This window comes from Pipistrellus kuhlii, unplaced genomic scaffold (genome assembly GCF_014108245.1).
Source record: "Pipistrellus kuhlii isolate mPipKuh1 unplaced genomic scaffold, mPipKuh1.p scaffold_m20_p_3, whole genome shotgun sequence".
Taxonomy (NCBI): Eukaryota; Metazoa; Chordata; class Mammalia; order Chiroptera; family Vespertilionidae; genus Pipistrellus; species Pipistrellus kuhlii.
This window is the reverse complement of record NW_023425529.1, coordinates 3,613,400-3,641,335: the sequence shown is the minus strand read 5'-3', so window position 1 is coordinate 3,641,335 and position 27,936 is coordinate 3,613,400. Positions and strand designations below refer to the sequence as shown.

Genomic DNA, 27,936 nt, shown 5'->3' with positions numbered 1-27,936 from the left:
GCCTGCGGACTGAAGGGTCCCGGGTTCGATTCCAGGCAGGGGAATGTACCTTGGTTGAGGGCACATCCCCAATGGGGGGTGTGCAAGAGGCAGCTGATCGATGATTCTCTCTCATCGATGTTTCTAACTCTCTATCCCTCTCTCTTCCTCTCTGTGAAAAATCAATAAAATATATTTTATTTCATTAAAATAAAATAAAATGAAGATCAGGTGGGAGAAGTAGGCCACTGTACAGAGATTGTAGAAGGTGCTCCCACATTTTTATCTGCCTGGGCAGCATAAGCTACCTGTAATGAACAAACCCTTGTGCCGATAATAGCACGCTGATCTATTTACTCACTCTCTCTCTCTCTCTCTTTCTTTCTCTCTCTCTCTCTCTCTAAACAGGAAACCCAGAGTTCCCATCTGTCTGGATCAGTGATTCTGAACGCTTTCAGCCACCAAGGACTCCTTTGAGGGCTGTGACCCCTTGGCATACCATCTTTGGGGGCTCACCGAGACCCTCAAGTTCAGCCTGTTTATGAGCTCAAAGGCAAAGGGGCACTGGAGTGTCCTCTCCACCCCTCAACATGAACAAACATGAGAGGATCCTCTTCCTTCCTTTCCTCCAGAGGGTTAAGCAAAATCTCACAAAAGAGGTCTGAGAGCAGAGCTGCCGTCCGGACAACCAGCAGTGACTGCGTGGGAAACAGAGGTCACTTCCCCAGGGCCGCTCTGGATCACCCTGGACTGCGGGAACAAAACATCCCAAACTGAACGGCGAGCCATCTCTCCTTCCTGGGGCCTTTTCTCCCGGTGCCAGGCCTGGGCATACAGGCTGCAGCCAGGGCACAGCCACCTCTCCAGGGAAGCCAGGGTGGACAAGCAGCATTCCAGAGCTGTCAGCCTCCCTGGGGAGAATGACCCCAATAGGAGCCATTGAGTTACAATAAAACCCACTTATTTCACACCGCATACAAAAATTACATTGCAGTTCCCTGGAGCAGGCTGTGGTAGCACGCTGGCCTGAAAAGCCGGCTGGCCAACCCCGCTGCCCTTGAGCAGGTGGGTAGCCTGGCCACAGGGATGACCTCACACATCCTTCACCAGGAACCTGACCACCCACCAAGAACCGCTCCTTTGCCAGAACCATAGCCTGGTTCCAAAGGGGCCAAGGCTGAAGCTGCAAGTGAGAGGAGGGAGGGCAGCAGCCCCTGCCCCAGGGAGCTGCCGGATTCGGGCAACACCATGCTGTCCTGGGCAAGACCCTCTCCCACTCCCCAGAATGTGCACACACACAGACATGTGCACATGGATGTGTCCACACAGGCACACACCTGCAGGCGTCTTCAAACTACGGCCCGCGGGCCACATGCGGCCCGCAGAGGAGTCTGATCCGGCCCGCCAGGTTTTTTGGGCAGTGAGCGCAGCCGAGGTGTTACAGTAGGAATTAGTAGTTCATATAGTCCGGCCCTCCAGCTCTCTGAGGGACCATGATCTGGCCCCCACTTTAAAAAGTTTGAGGACCCCTGCCTCAGAGGATGCGAGAGATCAGGCAGACGTGAATGTGAGTGCTATGGTCTCCACTCGGAGGGAATCTGGGTGTGTTATTTAAACGTCCTGAGCCTCTCTCTCTTCATCTGGAAAACGGGAATCGCCAAGCCCACGTCGCAGGACAATGCTGACAACCGCTAGTACTACTTCTGAGTGCTTTTCACCCGAGATCGCCCTAACCCACACAGCAGCCCTGTGCCGTACATAGTTCTACTAATATCCTGTTTTGCGGATGAAGTTGAAGCACAGAATGTGTAAGTGACTTGCTGGCTGTTGGAGTCTGTGTGGAGGTCTCGTCAGGCTCCAGAGTCTGTGTGCCAGTGCACATGGCCCCCAGCCTCGGAGCACATGAAGGGAAGCTGCAAACAGTGCATCCAGCAAGGAGGACCAGCCAGGACCGGTCAGGACATGAGCAAGGGGCAACCAATCGATGTGTTTCTCTCACATCAATATTTCTCTCTGACTTTCCCTCTCTCTGAAAATCAATGGAAAAATATCCTCGGTGATGATTTAAAAAAAAAAAAGTGTTGGGGTGGGGAATGTTTATCTTCCCGACCTCTCCCCACTATTCCCTGTGGATCCCACTGAGGAGTCAGGAATTTTTTTTTTTTAATTTTTAAAAATGATTTTTAGAGAGAAACATTGATGTTATTCTGTGACTTATGCCCTCAATGGTTGATTCTTGTAGGTGCCCTGACCAGGTATCAAACTGGCAACCTGGGCACATCGGAACAATGCTCTAACCGACTGAGCTACCTGGCCTGGGTGATCAGGAACTTAATGAGCCCCTAGTCCTCCGTGACTCCTGACCACAACGAACATGGAATGTCCCAGATCCAGGAACTACAAAGGCTGCCTGGTAAGGCCCAGAATGCTTTGAATCCTGCCCAGAGCCTGGTCTTTGCTCAGGTCCAGGAGGATCACATTCTTCAGATTTTTGTCTGAAAGCCAGAAGGGGGAGGGGAAGAGAGAGAGGGGAGTCCACTATTTCAACCTAAGAATAATTAAAGCAGGGACTTGTTTACTTATAGGAAAAGAAAGCCTCTCTTTAGTACGCCTGCCAGGGTGTGCCGTGCTATGAAGGTCTGCACACAAGGGGATTTACAACCTGGAAGTGCCCTTGGCCCCGTGTCCTCACTCTGAGAACACAGCAAATTCAGCCTCAGCCTCCAAGGACACTGTCCATCCATTCTTTCCTCTGACATGAGGTTTACATACATATATATTTTTTATTATTGATTTTTCAGAGAGGAAGGGAGAGGATAGATAGTTAGAAACATCGATGAGGGAGAGACATCGATCAGCTGCCTCCTGCACACCCCCTACTGGGGATGTGCCCACAACCAAGGTAAATGCCCTTGACCGGAATTGAACCAGGGACCCTTCAGTCTGCAGGCCGACACTCTATCCACTGAGCCAAACCGGCTTTGGCTGACATGAGGTTTAACATGCTAGCTAGAAAGTGCAGAACTCAGGGAGGTTTGGAGGAAGGAGTAGAAACGACTGGAGGTGAGAAGCCAGGGTGCGGAGGGAGCCCTGCGAATGCCAGCGCTCAGCATCGAGTAATTAATCCCAGAAGGAGGCATTTTTCGTGAGCACTTGCAGCGACCCGGCCACCTCCTCCTCGCGCTGGCAAATGCAGGAATCAGCTGGTGGGCGGCAGGCTGGCTCTGGGCAGGAGGCAGGCTGGGAACAGCGTGCTGGTGGGCTAGGAAGCTGAGGGGGGAAGCTCCAGTCCGCTGCGGGGACCAGGCTGACAGATTTCACACACCAGGCCGCCCACGCCCACCTGCCAAACACTGGCTTGTGTGGGATGGAACAGGGAGGGCTGTATTTTATACCTGATACCAGAAGCCAGTGAGGCGCTGGGTCCTAACCGCCACTGCTTCGATGTTGTGCACAAGAGCACGCAGTCCGCAGCCCCAACTTCACAGCCTTTATCCACAGGATGGGGTAAGCGGGATGAGAGACACGTTTGGGAAATAACCGGCCTGAAAAGCTGAGGACCAACCGGCCTGAAAAGCTGAGGACCAAGAAGAAGGTCTGAGATCTCTCACTTGCTACCGAGGGCTAAGGCATTTAGGTTCTCTGAGCCTCAGTTTTTCCCAGCTATAAAATGGGAACATTAATACCGCCTTTCTCATGAGACTGGGAGACTTTCATTTGACTTCAAGCTCCATAGTGATAGAAATAGATTTAACAGTTTAAAAAAAAAAACAAGGATATATTTATAGATAGCCTGGCACTATGCTGGACAAGTTATGTACAAATAAAACATGTAAACAATAAAGCTAAACTTTATTTTCATATTTTCCTCATTCCACAGACAAAGAAAACAGGCACGGAAAGGATGCCTGGCTTAACCAACATCAGAGCTGGCAAATGGGCGAATCGGGATTAGGTCAGAGGGTCTGACTCAAGCCCCTGCCTATGTACATAAGTACCAGACATACTCATCATGGCGGCTAAGGCTCAGGACCCAAAGGAATACAGCCTTGTGTCTAAAGTCACACCGGGCTCGGGGACAGCGCTGATTGACCCCACACCCAGGTATGAATATATTCACCTATTTCTCAAGCGTACAGTAAGTGCCCACCTCGGGCTGGGCATGCACAAGGGTCCGAGGGGCGACACCTCTAATGAGAGAAGAGAGAGTGGCACGGGGAGGGTAAGACCTCGTCGCCTGAACGGGGAGCTCTTTCCCTGGCAGCCATCCCACACTGTGGCCTGCAACTGGTATTTTATGTTTATAGTCCTGCACCAGTTTCCTCCAAGTGTCACTCCTTGCTCATGTAAAAACAGTGTTTGCGGCTCCTCAGAGGAGAGAGCCACCCCCAAGAACACGTGGTCCAAAGAACTGGGTGGGGATGCCATCACCCCTGTGAGAGAGCCCTCTGGGAGCTGGGAACGAGGGGGGCGGGGGGAAGGGCCAGCAATCCCGGTCCTTTCTGTGGGCCCAGTTACTAAGCACCCTGATCGGAAGTGGAACTGGGGAGCAGACAGGAAGAAAGGGGCAGAAGGAAAAGGTGCGGGTGGGGGGCAGAAGGAGACTGACATTTATTGGGTTTTATTAACCATATTTTACAGGTGAGCAAACTGGGACTCAAGGCAGTTAAATAAATGAGTCAAGTCCTAGAGGGCTCATCCCTCACACCTCAGGAACCAAAGAAACTGTTCTTGAATTAGAGAGGCCTTCACTGACACGCCCCCTCACTCTCTTCTCCCCTGTTGTGGAGTAAATTGTGTCCCTCCCCGCAAAAAAATTCTTAGGTTGATGCTTTAAACTCCCCCCTCCCCACTAGGATCTCAGAATGTGATTGTATTTGGAAGACAGGGTTTTTAAAAAGAGGCAATTAAGTCAAAATGAACCGTTAGGGTGGGCCCTAATCCAATCGCCTACTGTCCTTATAAGAGGAAATCTGAACACTGCGGGACAGCTCAGATGCTCCTGCACAAAGGGAAGACCATGTGAAGAGGCAGCAAGAGTGTAGCCATCTGCAAGCCAAGGAGGAAGGCCTCAGAGGAAACCAGCCCTGCCAGCACCATGGGCTTGGACGTCTAGCCTCCAGACTGTGAGAATGAGTGTCTGCTGTTTACGTCATCCCGTCTGGGGTACTTTGTGCTATGCCCTCACCTGTTCTCGTCAGCGCCTTCCTCCACCCTGACCTGTCATGGTGAGTGTGCTTATCTGGCAGACAGAATGTGAACTACAGAGAGTCTGGTGGTTTTAATCAGTCGCCTATCCCCAGCATTTGAGGCATATTTGGTCGACTACTAAACCAAGTGAAAATGGGGCTCAAACCCAGCTGCTGCTTCTCAAGTCACCCACTCCCTTCCCACCCCCGCGGCCTCCTTCTGCTTTCTCTAATTCTCTGTTGCTTGCACCCACCTCTCCCCCTCCAATATTACACTGGTCAATAATTAAAAACAGTATAAACTGAAAGACAATCTCTAGCCTGTAATCAGCGCCAAGTAATAGTGTAAACAAGGTGACAGGAAATAAAGAAAGAAGATACACAAAGGACCTCGCCTCTACCGCCAGGGAACATCTACCAAGTGCCGAAAGCCCTAGCTTAGGTTGGTCTCATTGCTAACTCTAAGTCAATGTGTAAAAATAAAGTCGGGTGGAGGTGCAGGGTTTGTCTGGGGTTTTGAGTGTGGAAGGGGCACTGAGGAACAGAGCTCTCCTAGTCAAACCTCAAACCCGAGCAGCCTGGTCCTGAGCCAAATCCCCTCTGCAGTCTGGAAAGGGAACTCAGAGTTGACAAACCTGAAGCACAAACAAGGCTGTGGGAAGTGTCCCAGTGCCCGTGTCTGGGGCCACACCGGCCCACTGGTTCCCTGGGTGGGTGGGTGGGTGGTTGGGTGACAATAAGCCTGTGGCTCCTTTCAGGACAAGTGACTTCACTCCTGCTCTCCAGGAACACAGTGGAGGGCTAGCAGGCTCCCTGGAGTCAGAGCTGGGGCCGGGGAAACAGGGACAATGGGGGCTGGCAAAATGAAAGGATACGGGCAAGAAAGCCATCCATCTGGAAGGAAAGAAAATTCCAGAGCGAAGACATCGCATTCCAGTGTCTAGACCCTGACCACCCATCCTCTCTCCCCTCATGCTCTGCCCAGCAGACCGGAGTAACTCCCTTACATTGTTAACATCTATGTATCTGTTCAAAAGCAGCCACTGGGATTCTGCAACTTCCTCTTTGCAACAAAACTAAACTGTTGCAACTTGTTGCTACAATCCAGGGGATAGGAGCCACAGCACAGCCTAAGTGGCCTGCCAGTAGCTTCCGGACATTTTGGACCCCACCCCACCCCACCTCACCCCTGCTGCCCCACCCTCAGGTGCCTCTTGCCCATGGGCACTGAGGGGTCCCTCTCAGTAGGGCCAGGGGCCCTGGGAGCCTCTGCCCCCTTACTTCCTCCCAGCACCTGTTCTGGCCCAGGGTGGTACATGAGCCACTCAGGGAGGGCAGCTGGTTGAAGATCTTCCTCCAATGAGCCCAGAAAGTTCTCCCGGGTCCATGTTCCTAAGCTTTCTCACCACAAATGACAAAGTGGTTTTACCTGTTTTCCGTCAACTCAAATTGGGCATCGGAGCTACCACTTTCTCCTGGGCTCACCTTTATCACAGCCCACACCACCAGAGTGAATCAGTTTTTCCCTGGGCCTAACTCCCTGAAGACAGGGCCTGTAGTGTCTCATTCCTCTACATCCGAACCACCCAGCAGTTTCTGCCCTCCAACAAATGCTCAGCGACTATTTGCTGAATGAATGAATTTCCAAAACAGCCCATAAAACCCAATAAACTTTCTGGCAAGGTCATGTTTCTTCTCCTCCATTAAAATAATAACTGTGGCAATATGGTCAGAAAGCCAAGAGAGATGCAAACAGTGGATGGGGTAAGGGCAAGTCTCTCCAGCTTTGTTATTATTGTTTGAGGCATACACAACGCCCCCCTTTTTTAAAACTCTAAGGAGGGAACTGAGTCCAGTAACAATGATGTCTCTCTCAACACTCCATGATAAACCTCCCCCAAGTCCTTCAGCTGGAAACAGCATGCTGAGCACACACCCAGAAGCACAGGCAGAATGCCCGGCAGCCACTCAGGGGTTAAGGACCTGGGAGTGGAATCCTGCACTCCCACATTTCCCAGGAAATGGCCAGGGGGAAGGGGGCCTTAATGAGCCATTGAGCTCCGTAAAGACTGGGAGAGGACTGGGCCTGGAGCTCCTAAGAAGAGGAAATCTTTTACCAGCCCGGTGACTCAGATAGCCTTGGCAACCTGAATCACCCTGAACAAAGCACCGCCAGGGTCTGAGCAACTGAAAAGGTCCCAGCCTGCTCCCTAGACGCAAATTGTGCCACGTCTCTAGTTTGCAATCAGCTCAGATGCCGCCTCCTCCAGGAAGTCTACTAGGACCTTCCTGAGCCTCTCTGCCCTAGCTGGCAGGACACCATCAGCTCCTGGAAACTGCTTCCTTCACCTCCAGGTTCCCAGCACCCAGCCCAGTGCCTGCCACCGTGGTCAGCAATCTGCGGCTCGCGAGCCACATGTGGCTCTTTGGCCCCTTGAGTGTGGCTCTTCCACAAAATACCACAGCCTGGGCGAGTCTATTTTGAAGAAGTGGCGTCAGAAGAAGTTTTAGTTTTAAAAATGTGGCTCTCCAGAGAAATTTCAGTCATTGTACTGCTGATATTTGGCTCTGTGGACTAATGAGTTTGCCGACCACTGGCCTAGCACATAAGAAGCTCTGAAGAGCGGCTACTGAATGATGGTGGACAGATGAACAAATGAAGAAAGGAAGGAACGGCAGTCTGTTGGATGTAAGTGGGCTGAGGTCAAGAAGACCCCAATGGTCAAGATGATGGCCTGGCTGGCTCCCTGGTGAAGACGGCAGCCAGGATTTACACTGCCCGGCGGCTGTCCTTTCACCTGCCCCGCCTTAGGACCAGCCACACACATTTGAAAAACGACCAGTTGAGGTTAAATGCAACACTATCGACTGGCAACCTCTCTCTGAGGAGCCAACTACACTACAGGACAGGAGGCCCCATTCTGCCGCGGCCCAGTCTGCTCCTTTCGCCAATTCCCGGTCACTGGTGAGGGAGGAGGCCCAGGGGCCAGCCCATCCCCTCACTGTCAAGCCCGGGAGTGAAGGGCATCTATAAGGTCACTCTGGGGTCTAGAGTCAGAGCACCCATGTTTGAATCCCTGCTCAGTCTCCTCATCTATAAAATGGGGATACTTGTCGAAACCGGTTTGGCTCAGTGGATAGAGTGTCAGCCTGTGGACTGAAAGGTCCCAGGTTCAATTCTGGTCAAGGGCATTGTACCCTGCTTGTGGGCACATCCCCAGTAGGGGGTATGCAAGAGGCAGCTGATCGATGTTTCTCTCTCGTCGATGTTTTTAGCTTTCTATCCCTCACTCTTCCTCTCTGTAAAAACTCAATAAAATGTATTTTTTTTTAAATGGGGATACTTCCCTACCTCATGAGAATGAAGCAAGAAATAAGATAATTCATGTAAAAGCACCAGCACAGTGCTCCATAAAATTTAACGATTATGATTATGATTACTATTATTAGCAGAGCTGGGAGGATTTCAACCCAAACATCCTGATTCCCAGGCCAGTGCCCTTCCACCAGAGCCTCTTCCTTCCCCGCCCACCATCCCCATCTCCCTCCACCTTCCAGGCAATTCTAGCCTCCAGGAAGCTGGCTCAGAAATCCCCAGCCACTCAGTTAATATGTCCTGTCTCACATGGCAAATCTCTCTCCCAGGGTCCCTACCCACGATTAGAGTAGGGGGCTACTGAGGATAAGGAGGTGTCCTCTGCCCTCCAGCCCCACTGAAGTCCCAAATAGGCCATGCAGCAGGGGCCCAAGGAGCCTCGGTTATTGACTTCGCAAAAAAAATTTGAGGTCAATACTTTCATACCCAATAGTTGGCTTAAATATTAAAAAATAGACCAAATCTTTAAAACAGCTCCTTGCCACCATCTTTCTCACCCCAGAGATTTCCAGACAAGTAAGTACCTTGCATCCAAATTTTGTAAAATGGAGAGATCACTACGAAATGGCACTCTAAAGCTTAGGCTGCCTGGGCCTCCATATCCCCCGGCCTACAGGCAAAGGTACCAGTGAGCCTGAAACGCCGCTCCTACAACTCTGAGATCCAGCCAGGGAGAGAGCCCGCCTCTGGCCTCCGGGTCCTTCTTCACAGTCCAGTGGGTTCTAAATCCTCTTCCCCGTCCAGCCCAGTTAGATGAAGTCACCCAAACTGTTCCAAATGCCTGACTTTATGTTTATCAGACAGGAAGCTGCCTTCTCCAGCCCAGTGACTTAAGGCCAAACACAGGAAGCGCGGCGGCTTTTGAACACAGACATCTCTAAATAAAGGTGGTGCTTTGTAGCAAGCTTTTTTAAACTGCTTGAGCCAGCTCATAACCAGCGCAGATGTAATACGTTGAATTGTATCGTGTGATCAGAATGCAAAGGTTGCATGCAGGCCTGGAAACCTCAGCATCCAGCCCAGGAAATCTTCTGGCAGATTCCTCGGTGATCTTCGTCACCACGCCTTGTGGTCAAGGGACAGGCTTGTTAGACAAATTTTAAATCTTTAAAACCTGAACATTTCTTTCCTTCCATCCGATGATGTTGGTGATAACACGAGAAGGAAAAAAAAAAAAAAAAAAAGGAGGAAAAAGGGAAGAGAGAAAAGAAGCACTTCACTTAACACATATTTCTATGTTAATTACAACAAGCTTAAGAAGGCAGGAATCTCCATGGTGCGGATAAGGAAACTGAGGCTCCAGTGTAACAGCTAGAAGACAAGGTGGGGGTCTAGTTCTGGTTCCATCTGACCCCAAAGCCCTTGTTTTGGTCCCTCTACTGTAGGTTTCATGCTGAAAATACAGCAAATCGATCACCCAAGACAGTGGTCGGCAAACTGCGGCTCTTTGGCCCCTTGAATGTGGCTCTTCCACAAAATACCACGGCCTGGGCGAGTCTATCTTGAAGAAGCGGTGTTAGAAGAAGTTTAAATTTTAAAAATTTGGCTCTCAAAAAGAAATTTCAATCGCTGTATTGTTGATATTTGGCTCTGTTGATTAATGAGTTTGCCGATCACTGACCCAAGACATTAAACTACTTAAAATGACTAGAAATGAGGACTGGCTGAGGAACACTGGAAAGCCACTGCTCTCAGAAGGGCCCACCCTGCTGCCTGGCACGACCCCATGTGAAATATTGATTTTTGAGCTGTGGGAACTTCCAGCCTAAATGGCCTGTCCAACTGGAAGAAGTTCAGAGAAACCCGAGAAACACCTCCCACCCCATTTCTTAACCCTAGTGCCCACCCCAAAAATGAAAAAGATTAAGGGTGGGGAAGAATAGACTCTTGAGGAAAGATTAAAGGAGCTAAGTTATGTGTTACTTGGCTAAACAGCGCATAAAAGGGATGATAACAGTTCAAAACACTTTTAAAGGAGGCCGCATATTTGAGAGAGAGGCACTGGGGGTGAGAGAAACCAGGGGCCAAAGCTTTCTTCTACCAACTCGCAGACAGATGAGCTTGGGCAAACCACTCCTTCTGGAATTAAGGGAGAAAAATTACAGTGTCCTTAATATCCCTTCCAGCTCGGGCATTGTCTAATTCTCAGTGAATTCAATAGGGACATTTTATTGTTCTGCTGATTTTTCTCTTAAGCATTAGAGTTCAAATGAAAGGAAAAGGACCCTAAGACACTAGTTCCCAAACGGTAGAGAAATGTCCTCGGAAGTGAGCAGGGACCTCCTCAGAGGCCCCTAGTTCCTCTGGGTAGTACTGCAGGGCCCTAAGGACCAGCACGGAAGCAAAGATTGGAAAGTGGGGGAAGAGCAGCTCCACCTTCAACTTCTCCAGGGGCCCAGCCCAACCTGCCCGGGCAGGAAGCCACACCCTTCGGTGGCAAGTTCCGGAAGGCCTTGCAAGGCTCCCTCCAGCCTCAGCAGGAAGGTTCCTAGTGGAGTAAGCAACCGAGCTGAGGAAGAAGGGCCCTGTGAGACCTGGAGGGTCAGGCTGGGGAGAAGCTCCCAAGAGGGCCTTGCCCTCAGCCAAAAGCCAGTCAAGAGCCTTTTCTGGGCCCACCTGCCCAAAGGCCAGGATGTTGTGTCCCGTTCTGGGTGCTGAATCACCTCGGGCCTGAGGTACTAGTCAGCAGAATGGGGGCCTGAGAAATTCCAACAGAGCAGCCAGCCTAAGTTACTTTTTAAAGAGACATGCATCAGACACAGAGGGCAGCTCCCTCCTGCTTCCCAATTATTTGGTACCATCAAAGCACGAGGGGCAGGTGGGGGCAGGGGGATTTGGCAGGCCAGCATCCAGCCTTGGAGCCCATGTGGTGGCAAGCCCATTTTAGACCTAGGCTCATTCCGTATACTCATGGGTGACTCATGCCATTCCTCCCGGAGGCCAGAGGCTGCCTGGCAGGGGCACAGGCCTGGCAGAGACCCTGACGGGGGTCTTCCACTGCCTTGCCCACAGAAAAGAGCTAACTCGGCAGCGAGGAGAGCTGGCAGCTTCTCCAGTGCCCACACCATGCAAGACGAAGATGGGCTTCCTGAAGAAGGGAGTGGGGGTCCTCAAAGTCAAAACACTCTTCTGATCACATTTTCTCAAGAATATGGGCCTTTCCACTGTTAATGCATAAGAACCACAGGCCAGATGTCTGAGGGACACCGGGATGGAGTGGGAAGGGGCACACTAGTGGTTGAAATGACTTTAAGGTTAGAGGACCCAAGGGATTAAAGGCCTGGTCTAGACTTCTGGTCAGGTAATTTGGAGCCAAGGGAACTGTGGGAAACCTGGCAAAAGGTCATCCTGGAATACTTTCCAGACACATACAGCAAAGTAAAGCAATCATCCACCATTTTCCAGAATACGAGGGAGTGGATCAGAGTAGACATTTCTTATGGGTTACTCTGGTGATAATATGACGTCACGGAGAAGAAAACAGCACCCAGAATGTTCCAGCCACAAGAGCAAGTCAGTCCATTTGTAAAACCTCTCCTCCTTCCTTGCATGCAGTACGCACTCAATAGGAAACTTGGAATCTAGAGCGATGCATTTTAAAACTGAGACCTGCAAGACTGGCCAGCAGACCCCCTTACTTTTATAGGGAATAAAAATAAGAAAATTTTAAAGTTTGTTTTATGATTTAAGGGCAATACATATAAAGAGGCATTCAGTGAAAATAATGCTCACCCCCTCCCACGCCCCCATTCTTGCTTCCTGGGCCCTTTCAAGAGGCAACCACTATTACCAGCATCTTGCTATCTTTTCAGGCACAGAGCCAAGGTGACATAGCATGTTTCACACGAAGGGACCACCATCTATACTACTTCACATCTAGTTCCTTCCACTTACAACATATCCCGCAGAGCATGACCTAGCAGGAATATAGATCGGCCTCATTTTTTAAGGGCTGTGGGGACTGCCCCTGCACAGCTGTGCCATGATTTATTTGCCCTTTCTGATGGACAGTGAGCTTGTTTCCTGTCTTTGTCCATGACAATGCTGCAAACAATATCCTCAACATTTCCTTTTGCACATTTGTGTTGATCTGTGGGGTGCATTCCTAGAATTCAGACAGAAGGACTGTGCTTTGACAAATACTGCCACCAAACTACCTTCAAAAAGGAGAATTGTGCCCAGCCGCTTTGGCTCAGTGGATAGAGTCGGCCCGCTGACCGAAGGGTCCTGGGTTCAAACCCCATCAAGGGCATGTACCTTGGTTGCAGCCTTAGGCCCTGTCAGGGCACATGCAGGAAGCAACCAATCAATGTGTCTTTCTCACATCGATGTTTCTCTCTTTCCCCTGCCCTTCCATTCTCTCTGAAAATCAATGGAGAAGTATCCTTGGGTGAGGATTTTAAAAAAAAAAAGGAGAGTTGTTACAACCCATATGCCCATCAATAGGGCTGGAGAGGACCTAAGAAACTGGGGCATATTGGAGAAATTAAAATGACTGAATTTGTCAGTTTTCCCCATTCTCTTGTGCATAATTAGTGGGCTCACAAACTGGTATAATGTCTTTGTAGGCAATAATGGCATTTTCTGCCAAAACTGGTTTGGCTCAATGGATGGAGCATCGGCCTGTGGACTGAAGGGTCCCAGGTTCGATTCTGTTGGGGCATGTACCTTGGTTGCCGGCACATACCCAGTGGTGGGTGTGCAGGAGGCAGCTGATTGATGTTTCTCTCTCGTCAGTGTTTCTAACTCTCTATCTCCCTTCCTCTCTGTAAAAAAATCAACAAAATATATATTTTTAAAAAAAAAAATAAAATAAAAAATAATAATAATGGCATTTTCTACCAAAATCAAATGTTCCCTCAGCAAGAGCTAGAAGCCAGATCTCCAGACACTCGAGGCTCTTGTCTTGGCGATGTGCTCGCACTGGAAACCATGGTTTAGAACTAAAACTTGCAGTTAGTTTGTGAACCTTCTACCCAGGCCAGGGCCCGGAAATGAGGCTGCTCAGTACACGCTCAGCAAGTGAGTCCACAGCCATCAGCGGCTGGAACCCAGAACCACTGAGACTTCAGAGACCACGAGTGCTGCGTGCACACACCCACAGGCACCAGCACACCTGTCTGGAAGTAGAAAGGGCTCTGAGCCAGCAGCCAGGAAAACCATCCACCCCTTCTTCTGTGTCCTCCCTGACAACCCAGGGAATTAAGATGGAACGTTTATATATTACCTTAAAATGTTATATAGCCACTCTACGTACTTACATAGGCCCTTTCAGTTCTCACATCTCACCCTGTAGGGAAGCCGTCAGGATTCCCACAAGGGCTGTGTGCCTTGCCTAAGGTCAGAAAGCTAGTGGCAGGGTCAGGGCTGGAGCCTTGTTCTGAAGCCCCGCGATCCCCAGCTCTCAGCTCTCAGAACGGGATTCTGTAAGTCACAGGAGCACCGCTGCCCAGGGGCAGCCAGGGCTGCACTCAGCCACTGGAGGACCTGAGCCCGGAGGCCCCGTGCACCAGGCAGTGACTTAAGGGTTAAGGCCCAGGCAGTGACTCTCTGGGGCTGCACAAAGAGAAAATGCACTTCCTGCCCCTGCGGCAGAGATGCTCTTTAATGTTCAGCAAATTAGACGTTTGTTTAATTAAGAGGACACACAGATTTTGTTATTCTAAATATTTCTGGAACATGATGCTTGGGAGGAAGCTGTTAGGGCTTGGATTTCTTTTTTCCTTTGCTTGGGTTTCTCTTTCTCTCCCCCCCCCCCCCCCCCCCCCCCAGAGAAGCAAAAGGCCCGCCTCTGAGGAAAACAACAGCCAGCCCCTCCTCTCCTTTTGAAATAAAGATGTCAAGCTGGTAAGGGCTGTCTTAAGTACTTTACTGAAGGATTAGCTACAAGAGGAAGTGAAGAAAGCACAGCTAGCCTGGTCCCTAGCAATACCCTACCAGGCTACACAACAATGCTGCCTTTCCCTGCGCTTCTTTTCCTTTTAAAAAGCTAACAGATCCTTGTTTTGTTTTATCTGGACCAAGAACAGGCGAAAGGCAGGCTGTGATTAACATGCATCCTCCATCCTGCAAGAGAGAAGTTGTCCCATCTCCAAGCCCCTGGGTTAAAAAGTTTAATAATAAAAAGATAGAATGCCAGGGCTCTGACCCTCTCTTTCCTCTCCCCTCCTCTGCTCCTCAGACAAGCAGCCGCAGAATGCACCTCACAGGGCGGCCCTTCCCCAAGCAGAGCCTGCCAATCTGGGCACCTGGATCTGCCGGCACCTGGATCTGCCCACGGGCACTGCCAGGACTTGCTGAGTGTGAAGAGTACAGAGCTCTTTGGTGTCACCCCACAGCCATCTGGGGGGCACAGTGGCTCTCAAATTACACTGAGCAATCTCTTGACGCTTTTAATTACCCCTCAATTACCCACTAAATGAGTCCTCACTTTCCAACACCCAGCGCCTGCCCTGTTTGCAAACCGGCAGTGCGCTCCTTCCTCCTTCCTCGAGGCCTCAGACAGAAATGGCCCCTTTTGGAATTCCTCGAGTCCTTTGTCTGTGGACACTCATCAGAGGCCGCCTTTGTACTTCAGTCACTGGGCCACTATTTCCCCTTCAGGGCTGTGAACTCCTCAGCGGCAGAGGCCCATGCGTCTCCCAGGGAGGGCTGGCTCCTTCCTCCGAATCCCCATGACTCACAGCACCTTTCTGGGGGTCTCTGTCATCTTCGCCTCACATCAGAGTCATCCACAAATGTGGCTCAGCTCTCCCCTAAGGGCCCAAGGGCAGGGGCCAGGTCTTACTCAACCTCACACCCCCTCTACCACCTGGCAGAGTCCCTGGCACAGAGAAGCCAGTTAAATATTTGCTCAATTACACATCTATGCACTCTCCCCTCACCCCAGCAGCCCTGTATACAAACTAATATGAGTCGAGTGATTGTCTAAATAAGCCTTAAAGCAGCCTCTCTTCCTACCAAAAAAAATAAAATAAAATAACCAGGTGAGTTACCAGGAGGGCCTCAAACAGTGGAAATGGCCACAGTGTTGCAGGAAGGCGCTACGGCTCTCTTCCCGTCCACAGTTCCTCAACAGTTACTTTGAAATCCTGTCAAACCCAGCACAGAGCGCAGTGATAAGACAAGCAGCCTGTCTGCAAGACCCGGGACTTCCCAGGGACCTTTCTCCCCACACCTGGCTTTTGGGTGGGGGCTGGGTGGGGCCGCAGACAGCAGCCCTGGCGCTCACCCTGCCGCGGCCGCCACCTCCACCTCTAGACAACCGGCATCCCCGTCCCGCAGGGTCCTCCGTGTGGAGGGATGGGCGATGGGTGCAGTCCTGCTCTAGCAGGGCGTGGCCCCAGGACAGGATGCGGTGAGGACCCCTGCACGGGAAGGAAGGGCTGGGGGTGTAGAAAACAGCCCCAGATCTGGCCCAAACAGGAACGATGCAATAGCCCCGGCCCAGTCCTAGAGGCACAGGATGCAGCTCCCCCACCCTCACCCCCACCCCGGCCCCGCCCGGGTGGGGCGGCCCCTGGTGCGGCGGAATCAGGTGCATGCCTGCGAGGCAGCGATGGCTGCGGGCAGTCCCGGGCCTTCTGCTCCCCGAAAGAAATCAAAAGTCAGAGGGTGCGGGGCTGCGGGGGGAACTGGGAGCTCTCTCCTGTCCGGCAGGCCCGGGTGCTCCTTCCCCGGGCACCCACCCACCGCACCTCTCGCAGCGCCCTCCTCGGCCCGGGCGCCCGCCGCCGCGCAAATGAGGAAGTCGGGAGCGGAGGGCGGAAACCGAGCCGAGTGCCATGTCTGCGGCGGGGCCGTCCGATTCTGACTCAGGAGGACGCCCTGACAGCTGCCAAACGGTCCCCGCCTGCCCGTTACCTCCGATTCGGAAAAGGCCTGAGAAACTTCCCACGGAGCCGCGGCCCGCGCCCACCCCCCGTGTGGGTCCCGGGCGCAGCGGCGCCCCGGAAGGGGTTAAAAAGTTTGCCCAACTTGGGCACCGGGCGAGGCGAGGCGAGGGCGGGGCGCGCGCCCCGGCGGCAGGGGGAGGTCGAGGCTCCCCGGTGCCCGGCCGGGAGGGAGCCAGGCGGGGGTGGGGCCGGAGATGAAGGGTTTCCGGGGAGCACGCTGGCCACGACCGCCTCCCGCTGCTCCCCGAGCCCGCGCTGCCAGCCGCGCCTTCCCGGGCATCGCGCAGGGGGGTCCCGCTGCCCCTCCGGGGAGGATGCGGTGCCAGCCCGGCCCGCAGCGCCCGCGCCCGCTCGCCCGCCCGCCCGCGCTGGTCCCCGGTCGCCGGCCACGCCGGGGCCGAGCACACACGTCGGCTCGCCAGCCAGACGCCCGCGCCCCGTCGCCGCCGTCCGCACCCGCCAGCCCCGGGGCGGGACCGCCCGGCCGGGTTCGCTCACCTGAACCTGGATCGGCCCCGGGGAACAGGCGCTGCTTCTCCCGAAAGGGCTTTTTCGAGCGCTCGGGCGACGGCGGGGTGGGGCGAGCGCGCGAGGCGGGAGCTGCGGCAGGTCAGCCTGGCTCTGCTTCCGTGCCGTGCCCTGCCCAGGAACCGCGGGGATCTGAGCGCCTCACCGCACCCGCTCGGCTCCTCGCCGCCTCCCGCCCCGCCCTCTCCGCCGCCCGCCCATTCCTCGCCCGGGCGCCGGCTCGGAGGCGGAGCCTGGAGGGACGACCCCGCCCCCGGATTGTCTCAGCCACTCCGACCTGATGGACGGACATGTCAGCCTATGGGAATGGATGGGGGCGGTACCTCTGGGCCCGGAGGGGCGGGGATTCGTCCGCTCCAACCTCTATGCTCTCTCCACCTTCCCCCGCGCTTCCTACTGGGGCGGTTCAACGGACAGCCAGGTTCTAGGGGCAGATTGACACGGACAGAGTCCAATCAGAAGGAGGAGGCCCTCCATTCAGGGCTGGGATGTTGGTGCCTTGCCTGGGCGGGGGCGGGGGCGGGGGCGAGGTCGGGCTGGCGGGAGCGGACTGGGAAGGTCCGGGATTCTGACACCCCGCCCCGCGAGCCGTTTTCCCTGTCCCATGTCATCCTAGCAGAAGAACAGAGACTAAGTACCATATATGGAAAAAGTGCTATTTGACATCATTACGATGGCCTGTGGAGCGGACGGGGACTCAGCCCCGGATTCCTTGTGGGCGCCCAGAGGTCGAAGTTGGATTCCCAACCCTCTCCAGAGACTGGGCACGCTTTTGCCTTCCTTCTTTCAGGCTCCGGACCTTTGCTGCGACGGGTTCCCACAGCCTGGAACGCCCTTCCCAGCCTTTCTGTATCTCCACGTGTTAACTCGCACACTTCCCTTTTAGGTATTCGGTGCAAAATATTTTCTTGGGGGTTTTTTGTTTGTTTTTTAGGTAGGCAAAGAGAACTTGGCCAATACAAGAAGGTTTTTTTAAAAAAAAAAAAAAAAAAAAAAAAAAAAATGTTTACACTTATCTTTTAAACCATCTAGAATTTATGTTGATTTTGGAGGAAGAAATCTAATATAATTTTTGTAACAGTCAGTTTCCACATCCATTTTCTCCACTTCATTTTCTCCATTTCAGGTACCACCATCATCACCTATGGAACTTTTATACACTGAGTGGCCAGATTATTATGATCTCTGAATGAACACATAATTATCTGGCCACTCAGTGTATATACTATAAAATAAAAGGTTAACATGCAAATTGTCTCTCAACCAGGAGTTCGACCATCAGGCAGGCGGGACAATTGTCCATATCCCATCCCTCTGGCCAAGCTGGCAGGACCCCACCCATGTATGGATTTGTGCACCGGGCCTCTAACACACACACACACACACACACACACACACACACACACACACTGAGTAGCTAGATTATTATGTTTTCAGAGATCATTATAATCTGGCCACTCATTGTATGTTTGGATCTGTTTCTGCATTGTATCCATTTATCCATTGATCTTCCTGTGTGTTCCTGTGCCAGTTCCACAATATTTTAATGAAGGTTGCTTTCTAATACATTTTATATCTAAGAGGGCAAATTGTTCATTATTTTTCCTTTTGTAATTTTCATTCTATCATGACTAAGCTATTCTTCCAAATGAACTTCAGAAAAAGTTTATGATCTAAAGGCAAAAGAGTCCTGGCCGGATAGCCCAGTTGGTTACAATGTCCTTGTCCCAATACATCAAAGTTTCAGGTTTATCCCTGGTCAGGGCACATACAAGAATCAACCAATGAATGCATAAATAAATGGAACAAGAAATTGATGTCTCTCTCTCCCTTCCTTCCCCTATCTCTAAATTCATTCAATAATTTTTTTAAAAAAGAATGCAATTGTGGGAACTTCTGTTTTTTTTCAAAATTGGAGAAGTACAAGTATACAGATATTCAAAATTGGAGAAGTACAAGTATACAGGGTTTAAAAGTTGTTCCCAACTTTGTTTATATTCATTAAATATTACAAATAAATGTACAATAAATATAATGACTCAATTATAATTTTTTTATTCATCCAATGTTGAAAGTCATTAAAATGTTACATAGATTTGTATTTACTGATTTAAAATATACTAAGTGAAGAAAGGACTTAGAATGCAGTTGTAGCAGGATTTTATGTTTATGCTGTGTGTGTGTGTGTGTGTGTGTGTGTGTATATGTGTGTGTGCGCGCGCACGCGCGCGCACATAGGGGAATAATGAGGTTTAAAAGGCTTTATATTAAAGTATAAATAGAGGTTATGTCTTGGTAGATGATTGTGATTGATTTTTTTCTATGATTATATTTCTAACATAAATCTCTTGGATAATTTTTCCAAAAAGAAGAAAAAGACTCACTTTGATGTCATCTCCTGGACAATCTCTTCCCTGACCCTGTAGGCCAGTTAGGTGCCCCTCTCTGTGCTTTGTCTCTGTGGACCCAGAACTAACACAAGGCTTAGAATAAATTGGTCCTTAGTGAATGCTGGAGCAGGACTCAGAGAGCACCTGTTTCCTTATCTTTTTCATTTAATTTTTAATTGATGTTAAAGAAAAAGAGGAAGGGAGAGAGAGAGAAAAAAAGAAATATCAAGTTGTTCCACTTATTTATACACTCATTGGTTGCTTCTTGTATGTGCCCTGACTGGTGATCGAACCCACAAACTTGACATATCAGGATGATGCTATAACCAACCAAGCCACTGGGCCAGGACTGTTTCCCTATCTGTAAAGATGGGCAAAATCACAGGGCCTCACCCAGCCCTCGGGAATGTTGGGAGGAAAAGAGGGTCTGAAAGCAGTGTACAGGATAACAGAGCGATATCTTGTCACCCCTGCTGCTGTTGTTGCTCAGCAGGGCATTATTGGTAATGGTCATTTCCGTTTTCCTCCTGGCCCCGCCTCGGAGCACCACCTCTCCTGGGAATACAGGTCACTAAGGAGATGGAAGTCCTTTCTTGGCCAGACCCTGAGTTCTCTTCTCCCCATCCACAAACCCAGATACTCTCTAACTCAGACAGCCTTGCCACAGGCTGCCCAATCTCACCTTGCCAGTCTCCCGAGAACCTACACCCTTCATAGTATCTATTTTTATAATAGTAAAATATATATATATATTGTATCTATTTCCCTTCATAGTATCCATTTTTATAATAGTAAAAAATATATATATTGTATCTATTTTGTCTAAGTGTTAAAATAGTGTTATGGTTGATGTAGAAAATACTAAAAAGAACAAAAAAGTTATCGCCCATAACCTTATCACCACAATACAGCAACTATTAATAAACCTTGTTATTTCCTTCAAATCTTTATATAAACACATAGTTAAAATAAAATTGAGAATTCTACATCTATATATAGTCAGCTGATTTATTACAAAGGTGCTACCTCAAATAAGTAAGGAAAAGATGGTCTTTTTAATAAAAGGTGCTAGGTCAGCAATTAGGGTTAGGGTTACATACACATGTGGAAACATGAATCTTGACTCCTACCCTCACACCATTGGCAAAAATAGATTAGGCTGGATTAGAGACATGAATGTGGGAAGCAAACAATAAAACTTCTAGAAGAAAGCATAGGAGAATATTTTCACGACCTTAAAGTAAATAAAAATTTCTTAAATGTAACCCAAAAAGTATAAATCTAAGAGAAGATTGTTAAGTTGAACTTTACTAAAATTAAGAATTCCTTTTCATCAAAAGACACATATAAGCAAGTGAAAAAAATCAAACCACAGACAGGGAGAAAATATGGGAAAATGTAGATATAACAAAAGACATGTATCCAGAATTTATCAAGAACATTAAATATATATGTATACCAGCAATTCTACCAATGAGTAATAATAGACAATGCATGCAGTGAATAATAATAGACATATATCAAAATATTCATAGCAGCTTAACATGACCAAAAATTAGGAGGAAAAAAAATCTATGAATGGTAAAATGGGTATATGGATTTTGTCCCTACTATTGATTCCTACCCAGAAATACAAAAGAACTAGTTTTACATGTAAAAAGCAGGACGATGCAAATGTCCATGAACTGCTCAATGATAAACAAAAAGTGACAAATCCATACAATAGAATATTATCCAGCAATAAAAAGAAATAAATTACGGATACAGACTATAACATGGATGACCTTTAAAAACATTATGCTAAGTGAAAGAAGCCAGTCACAAAAGGCCACACACTATATAATTTTATGTATATAAAATGTCCAAAACCGATGAACAAAAATAGACCCAGAGACACAGAAGCATGGAACAGAGCCTGAGACACAGAAGCATAGAACAGACTGTCAAACCTCAGATGGAAAGCAAGGGAGGATTGGGGGGAGGAGGGAGGTCGAGGGGGAATAGGTAAATCTACAGAGACAGAATATAGATGTGTGGTTGCCAGAGGCTGGGGAGAAGAAAAAATGGAAAGTCACTGCTAATGACTATGAGGAGTATTTTTGAGGCAATGCAATTGTTCTGAAATTAGATCATGGGGCTGATTACACAACTCTGCGAATGTACTTTTAAAACCACAAATTACATATTTTAAAATGATGAACTTCATGGTAGGTGACTTATATCTCAACTAGCGGCCTAGTGCACAAAATTTGTGCACTGGGGGTGTGGGTCGCCCAGCCTGGCCTATGCCCTGTCACAACGTGGGAGCCCTGTGATGGATCACCCCAAAGAGGTAGGCCCCACCCACCCATCCAGGGCTCCTCGATGGATTGCCCCAAAGAGGTAGAATGTAGCTGCAGACCCCCAGGCCTCCATGCTGCATGGGGACCCTCTGGCCCTGCCTCCCCCGGGGCCACATGGAGCCGCGGGACCCCCAGGCCTGGCCATGTGTGGATCTGGGAGAAGACAGGACTCCCAGGCAGGCTCCGTGAAACATGCAGAGGCAAGCCCAGCCCCCCCCCCTTCACCCCTCCACCTGCACACATCCACTGTGCACACAGCCATCTTGTGACGGCATGAGGGCATCAGGCGTGATGACGTGAGGACCACCTAGGCTTTTATTAGTAAAATAAAACTATTTCTAAAGCTACCTTTTAATGAGTGAATCTCAGAAATATTGAAAGTTGAGAGAAAGAATTTAGATACAAAAAGAGAGAGAGAGAGAGAGATGCTGAATGGTTCCATTTGATGTGAAGTTCTAGGACAGGCAAAAATCAATCTTGTAGGGAGTGGCTAAAGGGTCAATCTCTAGTGTCAGAAGCCATGATAGGGGTAGCTCTGAAGAGAGTTAGTGACCAGGAGGCGACCCATATCATATGTCACCATAGAAACACAAATTAAAAAATAACAAGACACCACCACGTACCTATTAGAATGGTCAAAATCCAGAACACTGACAACACATAATGCTGGCAAGGATGTGAGCAACAGAAGCACTAGTGGGAGTAAAAAATGGTTCAGCCACTTGGGAAACAGTTTAGTCCCTTCTTACAGAACTATACATAGACTTACCATATGATCCAACAACTGTGCTTCCTGTATTTACCCAAAGAAACTGAAAAGTTATGCCCACACAAAACCTGCACAGGGATGTTTCTATCTTTCTCTCCCTCTCCCTTCTTCTCTGAAATCAATTAAAAAAATAATATATATATATATATATATATATATATATATATATATTATATATATATATTATTTTTTTTAATTCACCCACTGAAAGACATCTAAATATGTATATTATATATATATATATATATATTAATATACATATTTAGATGTCTTTCAGTGGGTGAATGGATAAATAAACTGGGACATCCAGACAATGGAATATTATTCAGTGCAAAGAGGAAATGAGCTATCAAGCCATGAGGACATAGCAGAACCTTAGCTGCATATAACTAAGTGAAAGAAGCCAGTCTGATGACAATATTACATATTCTATGTTTCCAACTCTATGACATTCTGGAAAAGGCAAAATCATGGAGACAGTAAAAAAAAAAAAAAAAAAAAAAAAAAAAAAATTTTTAATTAAATCAGTGGTTGCCAGGAGCTGGGGGGCGGGAGGTGAAAGGGGGGGAGCACAGAGGACTCTGTATGGTGCCCTCATGGTGGACACATTCCACATTCTCCCTCCGTCTCGTCAGCAGACTTTTCCAGGGAGTGAGCAGTCGGCTCCAGGCCCTCGGATGCCTCACCTTGCTCTCACTGGCCTTCGGCCCTAATGCCCATGACACTGCTCTTAGAGGTCAGCACGCTGAATGCCTCGCTCGGCTCTTGCCTGCTGGGCAGCACTTGACACGGCTTGCCATCCCCTCCCCTAACACACGCTTTCTCAAAACTCCCCAAGGGGACTGGTCACCTTCCTCGTTCTCCCATCCCTGATTGCCTCACAGCCCCGTGGCCAGCCAGGGCGGATATTCACCTGGAATGCACGGATTTTTAAAAGGCGGTGTTTCTTCTCACTGGCTGGCACAGGTGTCAGACCTGCTGTTAAATATTTTAAATATCACCTTACCAGAGGCTCACGTGTAGTGTGTGTTTTACCATGTGGCAGGCACCATGCCAAGTGTTTTGTTTAAACATCGTCTCATTAAGTCCTCGCAATGACCCTGGGAGGTTAGATCTGAATATTATTCTCCTCTTTTTTTTTTTTTTTAAATATTTTATTGATTTTTCACAGAGAGGAAGGGAGAGGGATAGAGAACCAGAAACATCGATGAGAGAGAAAGACATCGATCAGTTGCCTCCTGCACACCCCCACTGGGGATGTGCCCACAACCAAGGCACATGCCCTTGACTGAAATCGAACCTGGGACCCTTCAGTCTGCAGGCTGATGCTCTATCCACTGAGCCACACTGGTTTCGGCTATTGTCCATTTTACAGATGGGGAAGCTGAGGCTCAGAGAAGATAAGTGACTTGCCAAACGCATGCATCCACTGCGTGGCAAGAGCTGGAGTGCAGCCCACGTGTGCGGAACGTCAGACCCCAGGTGCTGACCAGGACAGCACACGGCCCCTCTTTTCAGCTCTCTTCTCTTCTCCTCCTTCTCGGTCTGTACATGCTTTCTTGGGCTTCTACCAACACCCCCACTTTTCAACTATGTATTCACTTAAGTAACTTCTGAATCCGTATCTCCAACTCCAGCCTCATTCTGACATGCAGTATTATCTCTAAAGATACACATATAACTTAAAATGTATCATCTTGATCCCCGTTTTTAAGTGTGTGGTTCAGTAACAATAAGTACATTCGTCTCCAAAACTCTTTTCATCTTGCAAAACTGAAACTCTAGACCCATTAAACACTAACTTTCTACTCCTCCAACCCTGTCCTAACCCAGCCTCTGAACACCACCATTCTGCTTTCTGTCTCTGTGCCTTTGGCCACTCCAGGCTCCTCGGAAGTGAAATCATACAGTATTTGTCTTTTTCCGGACAGCTTATTTCACTTAGTATATTGTCCTCAAGATCCATCCATGTTGTAGCATATGTCAGAATTTCCTCTTTTTCTTTTTAATATATTTTATTGATTTTTTTACAGAAAGGAAGGGAGAGGGATAAAGTTAGAGAGTTAGCAATATCGATCAGTTGCCTCCTGCACACCCCCTTCAGAGGATGTGCCCACAACCAAGGTACATGCCCTTGACCGGAATTGAACCTCGGACCCTTCAGTCCACAGGCTGATGCTCTATCCACTGAGTCAAACCAGTGGGGAGGATTTCCTTTCTTTTAATGCTGAGTAATATTTCCTCATGTGATACACCACATTTTGCTTATCCATTCATCCACTGATGGACTCTTATGCTGCTTTCATGTTTTAGCTATTAGGAATAACGCTGCTATGAACATGGGTGTACAAATAGCTCTTTGAGACTCTGCTTTCAATTCTTTTGGGTATATACCAACAGGTGGATCATATAGTAGTTCTATTTTTTATTTTTTGAGGAACCACCATATTGTTTTCTATAGCAGCTGTACCATTTTACCTTCCCATTAACAGTGCACAAGGGTTCCAGTTTCTCCACATCCTCACCAACACCTGTTTCCTGGGAGTTTCTTTTGTTCTGTTTTTGATAGTAGCCATCTTAATTGGTATCTCATTGTTGTATATATGGAGGTTTTTTGTTTTGTTTTGTTTTGTTTTGTTTTTTAATATTTTTTATTGATTTTTTTTTTTTTTAGAGAGAGGAAGGGAGAGGGATAGAGAGTTAGAAACATCGATGAGAGAGAAACATCGACCAGCTGCCTCCTACACACCTCCTATTGGGGATGTGCCCTCAACCAAGGTACATGCCCTTGACCGGAATCGAACCTGGGACTTTTCAGTCTGCAGGCCGATGCTCTATCCACTGAGCCAAACCGGTTTCGGCATGTATGTGTTGTGTTTTTTTTTAATTTTTTTTTTTTAGTGATTTCTTACAGAGAGGAAGGGAAAGAGATAGAGAGTTAGAAACATCAATGAGAAACATTGATCAGCAGCCTCCTGCACATCCCCTACTGGTGATGTGCCCACAACCAAGATATGTGCCCTTGATGGGAATTGAACCTGGGATCTTTCAGTCCATAGGCAGACGCTCTATCCACTGAGCCAAACCGGTTTCAGCTCATTATGGTTTTGATTTGCATTTCCCTAATGATAACTGATATGAGTATCTTTTCATATGCATATTGGGGTGTATATCTTCTTTGGAGAAATGTCCTTCACCCATTTTTTGAATTGAGTTGTTCGTTTATAGTTATTAAATATTAGAAGTTCTCTATATATTCTGAATGTTAATCCCTTATCAGATATATGATTTGCAAGCATTTCTTCCATTCTGTAAGTTACTTTTTTACTCTACTGGTACTATATTCTTTCTTTTATTATTTCAGAGAGGAAGGAAGAAGGAGAGCGAGAAACATCAATGATGACAGAGAATCATTGGTTGGCTGCCTTCTGCATGCCCCCTACTTGGGATCGAGCCCACAACCCAGACATGTGCCCTTGACCGCCGGAATTGAACCTGTGACCCTCCAGTCCACATGCCAATGCTCTATCTACTGAGCCAAACCGGGTAAGGCGGTACTCTGTTCTGACGCACAAAAGTTTTTCATTTTTATGAAGTCCAGTTTGCCTATTTTTTCTTTTAGTGCATGTGACATTCACTCTTTTTAAAAACATATATATTTTATTGATTTTTTTTATAGTGAGGAAGGGAGAGGAATAGAGAGTTAGAAATATCTATCAGTTGCCTCCTGCTGGGGATGTGCCCACAACCAAGGTATATGACTCAAACCAGGTACCCTTCAGTCCGCAGGTCAACACTCTATCTGCTGAGCCAAACCGGTTAAAGCCAGTCTTTGTGTTTTAATCCACATGATTTTATGCTAAAATTATACCTCCTAGACTAAATATTGAATAACTTTGGAAGGATATACAAGAAGCAAGTTAACACTGGCTGTTTTTAGAAGAACTGGGTTGCTGGAAAATAGTGATAGAAGAGAAACAATTTTCACTAAAAAAACAACCCTTATATTGCTTAAATTTATATTCATAGAACTATATTCTATAGTTAGATAAATCAAATTTAAATATTAAAATACAGGCTACAAATTTAAATGTAGATATAAAATAATACATATTTATTTCTTTACGTTAGAAAATATTTTAAAGGCATGAAGAAAAACACCTAACTCACCTATAGTTCTATTACCGAAGATCCTTAGTGTGTTCCCTATTGTTCACTGTCTAGTGATTACCCCCACCATCCGGTTCTTGCCAAACCTGTCTGCATGTGAGAATAAACAAGTCATCTTTTCTGTCAGAGAACAGTTTAGACAGCCACCATTTTGGACTGTGTGACTCGGCAGCCGCCATGTTGGCCGCATGGCTGGCAACTCCCCTGGGAGCCATCTTGAAACAGCAAAGGCCAACTCCTTTCTTTGAATTAGCCAATTGTGAAAGACTGTGCACCTGAGCTACAATCAAGAGCGAAGGACAGGTCACGTGCATCAGGGATTATAAAGCCAAGCAGACAGTCTGCTCGATGTGCACGCGCTTCCAGATCATGTGTGTGCACCCTTCTACATGGAAGTAAATATGTTTGCCTTGCTGCCTGGCTCCTGAGTGTTTTGTATTCTACCAGAATCCCTGACTTGGGGGGCTCACCTTATTTCTAACATGCACACCTGACTTCCAGCTCTGCTCTCCTTTCTAGCCTCTCCATGCTACCCAGACTCAAACCCAGAGGCCTCCTTTGTCCTGCCTCTTCCCTGGTCCCATTGCCTTCACCCCTCTCACCGCCACCTCACCCAGCCTTCCTTTCCTTCTCCAGATACTCTCCTCCAGTTCTGGTTCTTACCCTCCCCACCTCCACTCTCGACCATGACCTTCGCTTCCCAAACGCTGCCCCCCATTTTGTCTCTTCCCACTTCCACCCATATTTTCTGCCTCAGATAGATTGTCCTGGAGCCCAGCTCTGAGCATCAGCTCAGCACAGGCTTACTGAGCTCTTGTTACGTGCCAGGCATGGCACTAACCACGTGGAACACACAGTGCCTCATTACATCCTCATCTCAGTCCTTTGATGTGGGTACTATTATTCTCCCCCATTTCACAGATGAGGAAACTGAGGCTCAGATGAGTTAAGTAATTTGCTTAAGACCATACTTGATCTTCTCGGATTCTAATAACATCAGGATTCGTATTGCTTCATTACTTTCTGCAACCCTACTGTTATCATCACTTTCTCCTCCTTCTTTTACAGAGGAGAAAACTGAAGCACAGAATATTAAGTAACTCAATCCAGGTTGTTTGGCTAATAGATGGGGAGGCTGGGATTTGCACCCAGGTATGCTGGCTGCAAAAACCAAACACTCTTCCTTGGCACTGTCTCAGTAGATTCAGCCCTGGCCCCAAAAGACCCTAGAACACATCCTGCCTCTCTCCTGCCCAATAATTTTTCTAGCACTTTATGTGTGAACCCCAAATCCTAAC

The 27,936-nt window shown here is 48.4% G+C and overlaps 1 protein-coding gene and 1 long non-coding RNA gene across 2 annotated transcripts in view; one reads left to right on the top strand and one right to left on the bottom strand.

Moving 5' to 3' along the window:
- The window catches only part of MYH9 (myosin heavy chain 9), a 90,516-nt gene extending 73,383 nt beyond the window's left edge, over nucleotides 1–17,133 (bottom strand). The window contains 1 exon segment of the mRNA XM_036458800.2: nucleotides 16,938–17,133. The gene's annotated coding sequence lies outside the window, so the exon portion shown is untranslated.
- LOC118730703 lies at nucleotides 64–27,110 on the top strand. Its single transcript, XR_004991582.2, has 3 exons — nucleotides 64–78; nucleotides 13,894–13,896; nucleotides 26,850–27,110. It is a non-coding gene; the product is annotated as an uncharacterized LOC118730703 (long non-coding RNA).
- Nucleotides 27,111–27,936: the final 826 nt, after the last annotated feature.